A 15,992-nucleotide genomic window follows, 5' to 3' on the forward strand; every position below is an offset into this window, starting at 1 on the left:
CTTGGAACGGTTGACCGTTGGAGGCCAAAATGCCCCTGTGAAGCCAGGGCAGGCCCTGCTCATTTTAAATGAGGAAACTGAGTCTTCAGAGGGTGGGACATGTGCACACGCTCACCCAGCAAACATCGGTGTTACTGGCAGGTAGCCTTGTTAATGCCAGGTTTGCTGGAAATCTGGAACATTCAGCTCAGCAGATGCTCCTCTCATTCCCCCAGAGGGAGCTGCCTTCCTCAGTGCCGTGGCCGCCCTGTTCCCTGTGGGCTGGTCTCTCTTTGTTTTGATGTCTGTCTTTTTGGATGTGACAAGGGCCACCAGGCACTTATCATCTCCTTTGAATGTGCAGTGATTTACATAATTCCTAAGTGCTTGCTTGACACTCACTGGAGATTCATGCAAAATGTCACCTCTGAATCCCAGTCCCCCATCCCCAGCCCTCAGTCCACCAGCATTTGGACCCCGACACAGGCTGCAACTGTGGCTCTCCGCAGCCCCTCAGGCGCCTGCCTTCCTGACCCACAAACAGGACATACCTGAGCCTTCCCTCTTTGGAACCTCCCTGCCTAGACTCTGCTCTGACTCTGTCGCTGCTTTCTGGTCATTGTTCCCCCTTCCTGGAGGCCTCCTGTTACTTTGTGTCCTTGTCCATCGGCTATGCCTGTTTCTCTACAATCACGGACCGTCCCATGCCCAGCCCCCCAGTTTCAACCGTGAACTCCATTCCTCTCTCTGACACCCACAGGCCCTGCCCCTGACATGTCTTCTGAGCTCCAGGACCACCTTTCTGGTGGCCTCACCCGGATTCCCACAGGGAGAGCCTTTGATCCTTCACCCTCACTATCTTCTGTCCTATCCCTCCCCTCATCCTGAGCTCCGTGTTTTGGTAATGGCCTTGCCATCTTCCTCGTCAGATCACCTGTCTCCATAACACCTGCGAGGGCACTAGGACTGTCGATCGGTGGTTCCCAAGGCCGGGCCTTCCTTCCCCCGATGCTGCCCTGCATTTGCTCAGGCATTTGCTGTCTGTCTTCCCGCCTCTGACTCCCCCTGCATACTTCCACCCGGTGAAGTCTCCGGAACACCGTGTAGATTATGCCAACCCTCTGCTCAAATAAACCAGCTGGTGTTTGAGTCTTATGACCCAGGCAGATCCCTGAGGAAGGCCCCATGCTCTCCCTCACCGGGTCAGCCCTCACCCAGCTGCTGGCAGGAAAGTGACGACGGGGAGCCCTGGTTTCAGCCGTCACTTAGAACACCCCTGAAGGAAGAGCACACACGCCCCTGAATCCTTCCCCTGTCATAAAAAATGTGTTGGTGTTTTCTGGTTTAAAAAAGAGATCTTAGCGCGTCTTCCATGTCGGCTCAGACACCTGCCCTCCTTCCCTGCCCTGCACAGTCCCGTGGAGAGCGCCTCTTGCCTCCCACAGCTCCCTAACAAGCTGCTTCTGTCCTGCCTTTGACACAAAATTTCACCCGAGGAGGGAGGAGAAGGCAGATGTCCCCACCCCTGAATTCCCTCTTTCCTTGCTGCAGACCCGTCTGCCGACCCCTGTAGCCCAGACATCGGCCGGCACGGGGTTCTTCGCTGTGGGTGTCCGTCCCCTTGGCCGCTGTACCCGCTGCTCAGGCCACGGGGTGCTCCGGCGGGGCCACGGGAAGAGGCTGCTGCAGCCGCCTCGCGGCTTAGCCGAGAGCCAGACGGTGTCCTCTCTGGAAATGTCGCATCGGGGCTCAGCGAGCATGAAGAGGTGAAGTCCGGGCTGGGCCGTGGCGCCGAGGGTTCCGCCAGCCCAAGCTCACAGAGGACAGAAGGAGCGTTTCCTCCGAGCCGCCGCAAGCCTGCTGTGCGCCCCGGGGACCCCGAGCCGCTCGCCGAGCTTCTGCAGCCCGCAGGCGCCTCAGGTCTGGGCAGCCAACGGGCCTCTCCAAGCAGACAAGACTAATCTTCGAGAGGAGAAGCCCACTAGGGAGAGACGGACGCATTCCAGAGGCTGCGGCCCCCGAAGAGCTGGGTCATCACAGGGCACCGGCTGGGCCCGCGCCGAGCCCAGCTCCGGACCCCCAGGCCCCGGGCCGCAGCAGAGCAGTCAGACCCCGACGGCTGGGCCTGGGCGGCAGAGAGGGGAGCCACCTCCGGCCACGGCCCCGTGTGCGCTCCTGGGACACATGCAGGCCCGGCCCCTGACTTGCCCGCGTCATGGAAAAACAAGTAAACTCCTGGGTCTGCTGCAGAGAGGCGGTGCAGGACGTCCGCCTGCCCGGAAGGGCCCAGGCAGCTCGGGTCGCCCGGCTGACGTCCCGGGGCTCCGGAGTGGGCTCGGAGCACGGCCGTGACGGTGCGTCTGGAAGCAGCTACGGACAGAGGTGATCCGGCAAGACCGTCCCTCGTGGCAGGCTCCCACGGTAGGAGAGGAGCCCGCGAGGCACAAGTGGGGACAGCAGAGTGGAGGAAGTGTCGGTTCACTCCACGGAGCAGATGTTACCCACTCACGGGGGAGACCAACGGAGCTTGGCCCGGACAGGAATCAGGGCCAGCAGGCTGCCAGGGCCATGGCGAGTGCAAGCCACGCGGAGGACACGGGCAGGGGAGGGCAGAGCGGCCCGGCGGGGGCCCAAGTAATCAAGGTCGAGCCAGGGGAGGAGAGCGAGCCTCTGGATAATGTGGGGGGCTGCGCCAAACCACAGAGTGACGTGCAAGGACGAAAGGATGGGGACAGAAGCAGCAGCAGTGGGGTCCTGATGGATCAAAGGCCCTAGATGGACGGTCGCCACAAGGCGAAGACAAAACAAGTAGGGACGCTTGCCACTGGGACCCTAAAGAGGGCACCCCCCACAGAGGATCTTTAGGGCAGTGAAGGTATCCACGGGGACCCTGTAAGGGCGGATACGTGACGAATGCATCTGCCAAAACCCACAGGGCGCACCGCACACGGAAGGACCTAAGGCCGACGACGGCTGTGAGTTGCTGAGAACGGGCCGGCGTCGGTTCGTCAGCCCGAAGCAACGCTCCGCACCCGCGCAAGGCGGCAGTTACAAGGGCGACTCCGGGGAGGGGAGAGAATTCTCTATATTGTTTGCTTAAATTTAAAGTAAACCCCAAACTGCTCCAAGGAATAACGTCTAGGGGCGCCAGGATGGCTCAGTTCCTTGTGTCTGCCTGCAGCTCAGTTCATGATCTCAGGGTCCTGGGATCGGGGTTCCCCGCTCAGCGGGGAGTCTGCTTCTCCCTCTGCCCCTCCCTGCCATGTTCTCTTTCTCTCTCTCTCTCTCTCAAATAAATAAACAAAATCTTTTTTTAAAAAAAGGAAAGAAAGTCTATTAATTAAGGAAGAGGACCTAATTGATCTCCCGCATACAGCTGTTAAATGTGACAGGCGATGAGGACATAGAAGCCATGTCCCCACCCAGTGACCCCGAGTCATCCCATAGTTCCCGGGGAGCCTCACTCACCACATCTTACTAGGAAACCTGCCCCACGTTTGACACGCGCTCACCTCGGCTTCCTCCTTTGCGGCTTCTGCAGCGCCCGAGTGGAGCTTTCGCGTTTGCACGCCCCTGCTTGGTGAAGGCCTCCGTTCCCTGGCGTTCATATTGTTGTGGGTTAGACGACACACAAACAAGGGGGACTTTCTCAAAAGAGCGGCGCCAGCTTTTCCGTCTGCTGGAACTCTTCCCCCAAATCATGCGCAATTCCTCCCACCGAGTGTCTTGTGCAAACAGCACCTTACCGTGGAACTTTTCGTTTGGAATCATGAACAAGACTAACTAGCAATTTAGCAACATCCTAGAACTTTCGTGATGTTAGATCTGTAGTCAGCTCAGAGACGCATGCAGAGAAGACCCGGCATGCTCCGAATTTGCCGCAAACCACTGAGGAGCATGAAAAGCCTGTCTTCCGTCACTGACGACTTCTTTTCAGTGACTGTCTCCAAGAAGCAGTTTTATTTCTGGTAACCCACGGGTGTGGTTAAATTCACGGCTTTGGTTTTGTGCGTCTGAGCTTAGACTGCTCTGTAGTTTCCCTTTGTCCTTCACCTCGGACCCGCTGGGGGTCGTGGTGCTGATGCGATGCGGCTGTGCAGGGGAACATGGTCGGAGCCTGACAGTAAGATCCTCCACTTCCCTCAGAGCCCTGGGGAGGAGACAAGGCTCTTCAGCGACGTGCTAAGATACACCCGGAGCTGCCCAGGACCCTGCCAGGAAGCCCACTGAAGCAACCCCCCCACCCCCCCACCCCGGAAATCAGAGAACCACAGCCCCTGCGCACAGGTTCACAGCGGAAGGAACCAAACTAGGACATTAGCATCCGCGCACACTCGCCCACCAGCAACAGAGGGCGTCAGCGGTCACGCTGGGTCTTTGACCCTCCCGTCGGCTTCCTCTTTTTTTATTTTTTTAAATTTCTTTTCAGCGTAACAGTATTCATTGTTTTTGCACCACACGCAGTGCTCCATGCAATCCGTGCCCTCCCCAATACCCACCACCTGGCTCCCCTACCCTCCCACCCCCCGCCCCTTCAAAACCCTCAGGTTGTTTTTCAGAGTCCATAGTCTCTCATGGTTCACCTCCCCTTCCAATTTCCCTCAACTCCCTTCTCCTCTCCATCTCCCCTTGTCCTCCATGTTATTTGTTATGCTCCACAAATAAGTGAAACCATATGATAATTGACTCTCTCAGCTTGACTTATTTCACTCAGCATAATCTCTTCCAGTCCTGTCCATGTTGATGCAAAAGTTGGGTATTCATCCTTTCTGATGGAGGCATCATACTCCATAGTGTATATGGACCACATCTTCCTTATCCATTTGTCTGTTGAAGGGCATCTTGGTTCTTTCCACAGTTAGGCGACTGTGGCCATTGCTGCTATAAACACTCCATCTGTATCACTACATCTGTATCTTTGGGGTAAATACCCAGTAGTGCAATTGCAAAGTCATAGGGAAGCTCTATTTTTAATTTCTTGAGGAATCTCCACACTGTTCTCCAAAGTGGCTGCACCAACTTGCATTCCCACCAACAGTGTAAGAGGGTTCCCCTTTCTCCACATCCTCTCCAACACACGTTGTTTCCTGTCTTGCTCATTTTGGCCATTCTAACTGGTGTAAGGTGGTATCTCAATGTAGTTTTAATGTGAATCTCCCTAATGGCTAGTGACGATGAACATTTTTTCATGTGTCTGATAGCCATTTGTAAGTCTTCATTGGAGAAGTGTCTGTTCATATCTTCTGCCCATTTTTTTATATGATTGTCTGTTTTGTTTGTGTTGAGTTTGAGGAGTTCTTTATAGATCCTGGATATCAACCTTTTGTCTGTACTGTCATTTGCAAATATCTTCTCCCATTCCGTGGGTTGCCTCTTTGTTTTATTGACTGTATCCTTTGCTGTGCAGAAGCTTTTGATCTTGATGAAGTCCCAAAAGTTCATTTTCACTTTTGTTTTCCTTGCCTTAGGAGACATATCTTGAAAGAAGTTCCCTATCAAAGAGGTTACTGCCTATGCTCTCCTCTAGGATTCTCACGGATTCCTGTCTCATGTTGAGGTCTTTTATCCATTTTGAGTTTATCTTTGTGTACGGTGTAAGAGAATGGTCGAGTTTCATTCTTCTACATATAGCTGTCCAATTTTCCCAGCACCATTTATTGAAGAGACTGTCTTTTTTCCACTGTATCTTTTTTCCTGCTTTGTCGTTGGCTTCCTCTTGAGTGGGATGGGTTAGGGCTCTGGGTAGAGGGCTGTCAAAACAGCTTTAACTTCCCAGTGCTGGATCAGCACAAAAGAAATCAGAGCCTAAGCAAAAGCTGAGACTTGCAATGAGTATGGTTATGACGGAAATAATGGTAGAGATGATTTTCGAGGGAACAGTGGTGAAAACAGGGCGTGTTTGTGTGTGCAGAGATGCACACATATACATGACCTTTGTATGGCCGGACGTGGCCCTGGGGTCCTGGTGACAGTCATTAGAATGGGCATCTGTGTATATGTATTTACATCCATTGACTCCTGGGAATGGCAAGAATTTTGATTCAACTATATGAGAACCGTGAGAAGCTCCTGAGGGGCTTGGGGGACGAGAGAAGAGGGCATCGGAATCAGGGATGAAGACAGCAAAGCTTAGTGGAATGCGAAGAAGCGGAATCTGTCTCTTGAAAACTTGCTAAAGAAAACAGCTGCTCCCGAAGGCCACGGGGCGGGCAGAGGGACCAGGCCCTCTGGAAAAGAGGGCGGAGAGGACAGAAGACCCTGGAGGCCAGAGTCCAGCTTTTCAGGGAATAGCGTCAGAAAGGTGATGCATATTTGGATAAAGATGAGAAGCAAAAAGCATATCTAGCAAAAGAAAAGAGCAAGAAAGTACACGTAGCCCATCAAAATGGCAAGCGTGAGGCCCCCAAACATTAAAGTGAGCAAAGGATGGTAAATACACGAGCTAACGTTCATTCATTTAACACATAAGAACAATCCTTACAAAATACGTAGCAAGTGCCAGACGCTAACGTCCTAAGAGCACTTCATGTGATCCTTGTGACGGGAGCTGTGACTGTCACCCCATTCTACAAATTGGGAAACGGAGGCATAAAGGGAGTCAATAAATCATTTGAACTGGACAGCGGGTGACTGTGGGAGCTGGGATTCCAGCCCCGTGTCTCTGCCCATCCCTGCTTCCTCACACTCAGCCATCCAGGAGCTCAGCGCAATGTCATTTTTACCATACTTATTACGCCCTTTTTTATTATTTTGTTTGAGCAATTATAGAAATAGTGATACAGTACGGAGATGAAGAAGAGTGCCTGCCACCAATATGCCCTGTCCTGGTCTGTAGGACCTGTGACTATGTTAGGTTAATGATGCGGGGTATGCAGGGTGCAGGGGCATAAAGATTGCTCATCAGCTGACCTTAAAATAGGGAAATTAGGGGCACCTGGGTGGCTCAGTTGGGTAAGTGACAGCCTTCAGCCCAGGTCACGATCCTGGAGTCCCAGGATCGAGTTGCACATCGTGATCCCTGCTCAGCCGGGGGTCTGCTTCTCCCTTTGACTCTCCCCCATCTCATGCTCGCTCTCTCTCTCTCTCAAAGAAATAAATAATATCTTTTTAAAAAATGGAGAAATCAGTTGGGATTATCTGAGAGTGCTGGATGTGATCACAACGGTCCTTAAAAGGGGAGACAGCATCAGAAAAGCCTTCACTCCTCCCCCCGTAGTTCCCCGTCACTGTCCCACACCTACCACACTCAACCCTTCGGACATCAGACGGGGGCGGGGAGTCTCCCCTCACCAAGCAACTCTCTGCAACACCACCTGGGGGACCTGCAGTTCAACTCAACCCTGACGCAACTGGAGTTAGCCCAGACGGCACAGGTGAAGGGCTCAGCCCCCAGGACGGCCCCACCGAAGACACCAACGCCAAGTCCAGCTCCTCCGGTTACCCACAGCTGCTGGCAGACGTGGCGACAGATCAGACGTCCTCATGACCCGCCCTCAAGTTCAATGAATTTGCTAAATTGGCTCGCAGAACTCGAAAGAACGGTCTACTAATTGCCGGTTTATTATAAAAAGGATATGACTCAGGAACAGCCGGATAGAGGAGCTGCAGAGAGTGTGCTGGGGGGGGGGGTGGTCAGGGCACGGGGCGGGGGGGGGGGCGTGGAGCACCCCTGCCCCCTCTGGGCCTCTCCCAGCGCCTCCGTGTGTGCCTCGATCCAGAAACTCTCTGCATCCTGCACTGGGGTGAGTTTTGTTTTGTTTTGCTTTTTCATGGAGGCTTCCTCGCCTAAGCATGGCTGGTCATTAACTCACTGTCCGCTTCTTCCCTTCCTGGAGGATGCGGTGGGGCTGAAGGCTCCGAGCTTCTCATCAAGGCGGGGTCTATCTGGCGTCCAGCCCCCAATCTGAGGCCATCCACCAAGAGTCACTTGGATAGAACAAAAGACACTCCCGTCATCCGGAAAATTCCAAGGGACTTAGGAGCTCTGTGTCGGGAACGCGGTCAAAGACCAGATACTAGAACAAAAGATGCTCCTCGCGCTCTTAGCGCTAGGAAATTATGAAGATGTTCGGTGATCTCTGCCAGAAATGGGGGGGCACAGAGACCAATACGTGTATTTTCTATTCTTTCCTAGAAGCAGCAGGGGAGATCAGAGAAATTCTTTGAGAAAAACTTGGCCGGTGTTTCTGGCTTTGAAGACGGAGGAAAGGGCCCAAGGAGCGCAGGAAACCTCCACGAGCCCGAGCAAACAAGGACGTGGATTCTCCCCTGGATCTTCCGGAAGGATGCGCCCCTGCTGACACCTTGATTTTGGCCTGGTGGGGCTTCTAGCCTACAGGACTGTCAGATAACAAATGTGTTTTATTGAATTTTTTGTTTTTATGCCATTATGTTGGTGGCACCTTGTTGCTGCCTCAGTAAAAAGCGAGTAGACCAGACATGACATTGACCCAACACACATTCACTGAGCACTCGGCATGTGGCAGGCGGGCACGGGCGTCCTTATCCCAGCCCTACAACAGCCCTAGGAGGAGAGCACCTTTCCTCTCCCCACCTTCAAGGTGCAGAAATTGAGTCCTAAGCAGGTTATCGTTTAAAGTAAAGAGGTGCCAGGACCAGAACCTGAAGGTGGCTTTAGAGAGCCTGCCGGCCTGTTTCCCACCGAGCGTTCGCAGTTAGAGAGAAGGAAGAAGCAGGGACGGCCTACAGCCCTCTCAGAGGCTCTGACGTTTCCTGGCAGGGAGACTCGTGGACAAGAGGAAGAGAGTGTGTCGAACAAGCTCAGCACCCCAGCAGGTGAGCTCTGGACCCTGACTCCTGCTTCCCAAGGCCCCTCTCTTACCTGTCATCTTGTCTTGCTGCCTGATATTTGCAGAGGCCCACAGCTCACAGCACATTGTCCTTCCTCCAAATCAGTCTTCGACCTGCATCTCGTAGCTCAGCAGGATTTCACGAGGTCACGTCCAATGGCGTGCTGCTGCGGAATCAGGACACCGGGATTCCAGTCCTTGCTCTGCGCGTGTAACCATAGTCAGCGTGCACACCCCTTCCTGGGCCTCAGCTCTTATTCCAGGTCCGGGACTGGTTTGTGCAGCCTGCCGAGCTGCATGAAGTCCGAGGCCTGCATCTTTCCAGAAAGGTTTGCCTCTGCTGTTGTAGTGACTCATGATGATGAAATAATATTCTCCTCTTCTAGTGACGTCACAGTGATTCCACTGTGAGAGAGAGTTTGAAATTGGATTATTTTGCCCCAATTCTTTTCCCATAAAAATTTTGAAAATAGTGAAATCATAAGCATACAATTAAAACATGGGAACCGAATTCCCATCAGAATCCACCTAGAGGCTCCTTCTTTGTGAATGTGGCGCTACTCGAGAGAATGACTTGTTATCCGAAACTAGTAAGGGGAAATCATGCACCTGCAGGGGAGAGAGAGCAGCCATTGTAAAAATAAGTCATCTGCTTTCTCGTTTCTATAGACACCACAGTCATTGGATAATGATGAAGAAGCGTAGTTCTGAGTTGGCAGGACAGAGCAGTACTGCAGCGGGAAGGGGGCAGGAGCAGTGGGGTGGGAGACGAAGGAAGAATTGCAGCCGCCCCTACGACCCTCACGAGATGTCCAGGAATCTGCTGTGTGAACAATGGGGAAGGAAATGCCTTCTCCCACACCCTGTTTGATCCAACGAATGGAACATGCCTTGAATTTAGATGATTATCAATAGCACTTACTTCAACAGACATTAATTGTGAGTCTACTGTGTGCCAGAACGTAGATACAGAGATGTCCATGCCCTCCAAGAGCTCACTTCTCAGTGGAGAGATAAAATAAACTGTGTACAGACAAGAGCAGGACATTAGGAATCCCATCACTGCCATTTCTTTTATTAAGAGGTCAAATGGGAAAACCATATGGTCATCTATGGGATGCCAAGAAGACATTTAATAAAATTGCACATCTGCTTCTAATAAAAATTCTAAGTAATTGGAGAGCAGACATAAATTTTTTTTAATTAAGAGCATCTACTAGAAACATGGAGCAGGATATCATACTAATAATAAATCTTTAGACGTTCCCATTAAAGTCAGAGTGGTAGATGGTTATAATGGCCACACATTTGCCCCACCCCTGTGTGCACACTCTTTTGTGGTGTTGCTTTGCCTCTTGTCCCACAAGTGGTGGAGTCTCTGACCCAACCTCTTGATATGGGCTGGCCTTGTGATGTGTTTTGACAAAGGAACTTGCTGGAAGTGACTTGATGTGAGTCCAAACCTAGGACCTTGGAGACCTTGTAGTTCCTGTCATGCCCCCTGGGGGTGCTGCTCTGAGAACACCATGTGAAGAAACCCAGTCTCACCTACAGGAGGTTGTGAGGCAACATGGAGTGGCGTTGAGCTGTCTCAGCCGAGGGCTAGCACGACCATTCGATATGTGAATGGGCCATCTTAGGCCACTCTGTCTTGGTAGAGCTACAAATGACCACAGCCACATCAAGGATCCTGGGTGAGACTAGCAAGGGGCAGTCCAATTCAGCCAGACCAACTGACTGACCCACAACACAGTGAATGAATAAAAACAGGAACTAGTCTAAACCACCAGGTGTTGGGATAATTTGCTCTGTATATTACTTTGCTAGAGCTGCCATTAAAAAAAAAAAAAAAGTACCCATACTTTGGCTTAAACATAAACAACTGAAGTATATTGTCTCACAGTTCTGGAAACCAGAAGTCTGAAGCCAAAGTGTCAGTAGGGTTGATTCCTACTGACGACTGGGAGGAAAGGGTCTATCTCGGACTTTTCTGCTTGGCTTATGGTGGCCGTCTTCATGTTCACATCCCTTTCTCCATGTATGTCTACTTCTAAATTTCCCCTTTTCATAAGGACATTAGTCATATTGGATTAGTGTTCACTCTAATGACCTCATTTTAATTCGATGATCTCTGTAAAGACCCTATTTCCAGTGAAGACCACATTCTGAAGGACTGGGAGTTAGGACATCAACATATGAATTTGGGGGACACACTGTTCAACCTGTAACATTACACAACAATAAATGACTTCTACAATTGGGGGCAAGAACAATGCTATCATTCAGCTTTTGTTCTGAAGGTTCTAACAATGTCTAAGTCAAGACAAAGAAGCAAAATCTTTAAATATTGGAAAGTAAAAGACAAGATTATTCTCTGAAATAAAAATTGAAAAGACAAGAATATTGTCACTGGAACATTATCTCATTTTCTACATAGAAAATCAAAGAGCATTAACTGAAACACCATCAAAATCAAGAAGAGCATTCCTTCGGATTCCTGCATACACATTAAAATATTTTCCAAAACAGCTTTCCTTGATATCAGTAATAACCAATTTGAATATATAATTTTAAAGACTACATACACAGAAAGACTCACATTTATTAAATAAAGACTCACGCTTTATTAACAATAGCCTCTAAATAGAAACAACTCAATTGTCCATCAACTATTTAATGTCTAAAGAGTGGCACTGTGATACGGTGGCGAACATGTGTGGCAAACATATTTATATATGAAAATATATTCATTAAGAACATAAAATTCATAAACCTATACTTAATACAGATGCATTCATTTTATTGTATGTAAATTATTTAAATACAATAATTATTATTATATTATAATTATTACAAAATTATAATTATATTTTATATTATTTATTATATTATTTATTATAATTATAATATATTATAATTAATACAAATTTAAATTTAAATTTAAATTACTTAAATAAAACCACTTAAAAATCCTAATTTTATTCAAGGGACAAAACTAAAATAAAAAAGGACATTAAAATGTCAAAAGAAAATTTAGAATATTCTTATAACCTTATTGTAAAAAATAATTTAAGTTTCATGACAGTTAAGCAAAGGCATAATTCAAAGATTAAAAGTTTATGTTCTATAAAACCTTTCAAGCAATTTTTATATCCAAAGGTGTCATCAAAGAGAGTTTAAAAATAAGCAACAAACCTGGAAAGATTGCAACATAGTTGGGTGGTGACCTGGCTTATCAGTGAATGTGATGTGATCAGTGGTCTATGAGATTACTGTCTTCCCTTCCTCAGATAAGACTACGGAATGACGAGAAAGATGTATATGCTATCAGTTCTCAAACCTTTTAGTCTCAGAAGCTCTTTACACTCTAAAAACCCATTGAGGAACAAATGGCTTTTTTAAAAAGTGAGTTGTATCTACCCGTATTTACTATGTTAGAAATCAAAACTAAGAATGCCTCTAAGTGTTTATAATACATTTTAAAAGAAAAATAATAAAGCCATTATATGTTAACATAAACAAATTACTTTATAAAAACTAGCCATGTTTTTCAAAACAAGAGGGTAATGAGAAGTGTACATTTCCCTGGATCTCTTGACTGTCTGACTTCCCAGAAGACAGCTGGATTGCTTCTACATGAGATGTGTGGTCATATGTTGGTTGACCTCCCGAAGACTTGTAATCCAAGGAAAGAACAATAGTGAAGAGTGTTTTCACATAATGGTGGAGATTCTTGCACATGACACTAAAATTCAAAAGAGTTATAGGTTCTTAAAGTTAGTAACCATGTAGAAACAGAAACCCATCAATGCATCAATGACCCTTTTCTACCCCACTAAATTAAACACTTTGGTTCATTTGTTACTTTCAATGGGTTTTTAAAAACCCACGTGTGATTTTGTATCATCAAGCATTGATCATCTGGGAAAATGTTGGTTCACTGAGTTATGCAGATCTTCCAAACGTCGGAACATTTAAACAATATTAAAAAATTATATTTGTCAAAAATCACCACCAGTCTCGTCAGTGAAGTCCTTAAGCCCTGGGAAGCTGTCAAGCCCATGGTGGTTGATGTGAGTGTTCCAAAATTCCGATTTTCACTTGAAAGTTTGAATTTTATCACCAGCAAAAAAAGAAAAAAGAAAAAAAAAAACCGCTGTCAGTCGCTTTCGTCAAAATGACAGGCTCACTCTGTTCATTTTTGAGAAAATGTCGAGCAAACACCCCAGTCTGAATTGCCGCAGCATGTCTGTCCGTCATCCTTTGAAGTCAAATGGTGTTCCAAAGAAGAAGCCACTCATTCGGCTCAAAACAGAAAGCATCACAGACGTGCTGTTCTTCCAGTCGGAGCAGATACCAGGGGAGGGAGCCGAAGTGTTTGTGCTCGTTCCCCAGAATATGAAAGAGACACACATCGGGTCGAGCTGTAATCAAATTAATAGTTTTTGTTGTTTCATCAAGGGCATTCTTCGGTGAATCCGGCTTTTTTTCTTTTAATCGGGAGTACACAGAATGACCTCGAGTGAGTGCCCCTCGCTGCCCCTTGCTTGCATTCCCACCAAGGCTCGAGCCGCTTACCCACCACTACCTCCAGCACCATGTGGCCACGCCAGCACGGTGAAAGAGAGAAAGGAAATCTTCGAGTAATTCTGAAAACAGTTCTGACCTCATGGATCTCCGGTAGGAGTGTCCGGGACCCTGGAGGTCTACACTCTAAGAGCCTGTGCTGGGCTACTCCACGGAAATAAGCAGAAGTTTCTTCCAAGACGGATGGTCAGGAATGTCAATCTCAACATCTTTAAGACAGTGGAAAATTGAAATCATCTGGATGTTCCTAAGGAGGACACAGTTTACATGTTGGTGCACCTGTGGAATGAAACAGAACGGAGGCCGGGCGTCGGGGGAACCAGACAAGAGACAGAGATCTGCCCCCTGGAGGGTTGCTGGGAAGTGCGTTCTGGAACATCTGTAAGGACACGGAGGGAGCAGGACCGAGCAGACGCCCTTGCAGAAGAAGCATCCGTTCACCTCCCCTTCCAGAGGCACCGAAGGGCCGGGGCACCGGGTCTCCCCGCCCTCTCATCGCGGGGCTCAATCTCCGGAGGGGGCGGGACCAGGACAGCGGAGTCCCTCGTGCCAAGCCAGTGCTTAGTCAGGCCCTGCGGGGCTGGGAGCCGCGGGCGGGCAGCTCCCCGGGCGGCTGGGGAGTGAGCGTCCTGTCTCTGGAGGAGGCTGTGGGCCGCGCAGCCCGGGAGGGCCTGCAGGCTCTCCCGGGAGACGAGGCCTTCCGCAAGGTCTCACAGGAGAAGCTGGTTTTGACGGAACGAAAAGCTCTAACCTAAACCCATTTTTTGGTGCTAAAAAATAAAAAGAGAGTTTCGGGGCACCTGGTGGCTCAGTCGGTTAAGCGTCTGCCTTCAGCTCAGGTCATGATCCCGGAGTCCCCGGCTGGAGCCCCACAGGGGTTCCCTGCTCAGTGGGGAGCCTGCTTCTCCCTCTGCCTCTTACCCTGCTCTTGTGCTCTCTCTCTCTCTCTCTTCTCTCTCTCAAATAAATAAGTAAAATATTAAAAAAAAATAAAAATAAATCAAAGGAGAGTTTATATAGAAAGCCCTAGAAACTGTTTCCAGTAATTACCTGCGGTGCTGGCATTTAAGGGGAATTTCTTCTTTAGAAACTCCTGGAACTTTCTAATGTTTAAATGAATATACACTATTTTTAGAACCACACGAAACAAGAAAACCTAAAGAAAGGAGCGCCCCGTCGGCCACAGTCTCTCGAACCAGATGGGGCACTGCACGTGAACGGCCCAGCCAATCCCTCACACAGACGAAAACCTCACCCCGTGAGGTTGAGGGACTCAGCCAGTTGGTGCAGAAGGGTTCTGAGTCCCCCAGGTCTGGACCCCTGTGCTCCTGATTCCCTAATCCTGAAAGCGATATAAACCAAGAGCTGAAGCTTGCCCCCGGAGGGAGCCTGGGAACAAGAGGAGGCGGCCTGGGGAGGACACGTGGTTCAGTGATGGGGATATGGACGGGGATGTGGACGGGGATGTGGACGGGGATGTGGACAGGACCTAAGCAGGGTAAGAGCCCAGGCAGAGGCTCAGAGGCCAGCGGTGGGGGGAGGGGTTCCAGGGAACGAGCCGTGGATCCACTGGGCAGGAGAAATGAGGAAGGAGCAGGCGGTCTAAGGCTGGCGCGGTGGCCCGGGCAAGACCGTGCGGCCTCAAGGACTTGTGCCCCGGAGCAGGACAAGCAGGGGAGCCGCCGGGAGCTTGAGTGAGCCAGCCTATGCTTCCGGGGTGGAAGCCGCACTCCAGGAAAACGAATCTGGCAGCTCAATCATCCAAGGAGACAGACGAGAAGCACACATACGGAGACAGGAAATAAGTGAAAATATTCATTAATGGGTTTCAAGAACAAAAATAGAGTCCTTAAAAAGGAAGGGTCCTAGAACCGCTCAGTGAGATGGATGTGCCCCACGCAGCTGGGGGTGCTCAATCCCGGGTGCCATCATGGCGGTGGCGTTCCGGACCCTCCACAGAAAGTATCTGCTCACGAACTGATTCCCTCACTCACTGCATCCGATTTCCCGAGGACTGACTGGGTACCAGGCCGGTGTTTGGTTGTGTACAAGATCTGATTAAACCTCACACTTGAAGCACGTCTATGCTGCCCACAGAGGCAATCTGAGAAAATTCAGGCAGCATGGGACAACGCTGAAAAGCGCTGTCATGAATTTTGAGAAGCCTCCGGAATTGTGTGATGGCAATCTGGGGAACACAAAGAAGTCACCTTCACGAAACTATTTTGCCAAGAGATTCGTGCCAGAAAGTTTAGGGCCTAAATCTTATGCATGGTTCAGCGGTGGGAGTGTCAGAGCTGTGTGGAGGGCACAGGCTCGGGTGATGTACCCGGCGTGGCTCAGCACCCAGGCCAGCCGGGGGGAAGCCTGGACAGCCCAGGAGGCCCGAACACAAGGACCCAAGTGCTGGGCACGGGGCATTGCCAGCTGCTCCAAGGAGGTGACACGGGGCAGACTCCCAGGCAGCCCTCGGCTGGTGGCACCAACCATAAGCTCTCTGCCCATTGATGCATCTTATCCCTTTCTAGAAAACCCACTCAAGTCCATTGCTACGCACGGACCCCTACCCTGGGCTGGGCCAGGCACCGGGGACTCAAAGAGAACAGTCCCCATTCT

This window comes from Martes martes (assembly GCF_963455335.1).
Source record: "Martes martes genome assembly, chromosome: 14".
Lineage (NCBI taxonomy): Eukaryota > Metazoa > Chordata > Mammalia > Carnivora > Mustelidae > Martes > Martes martes.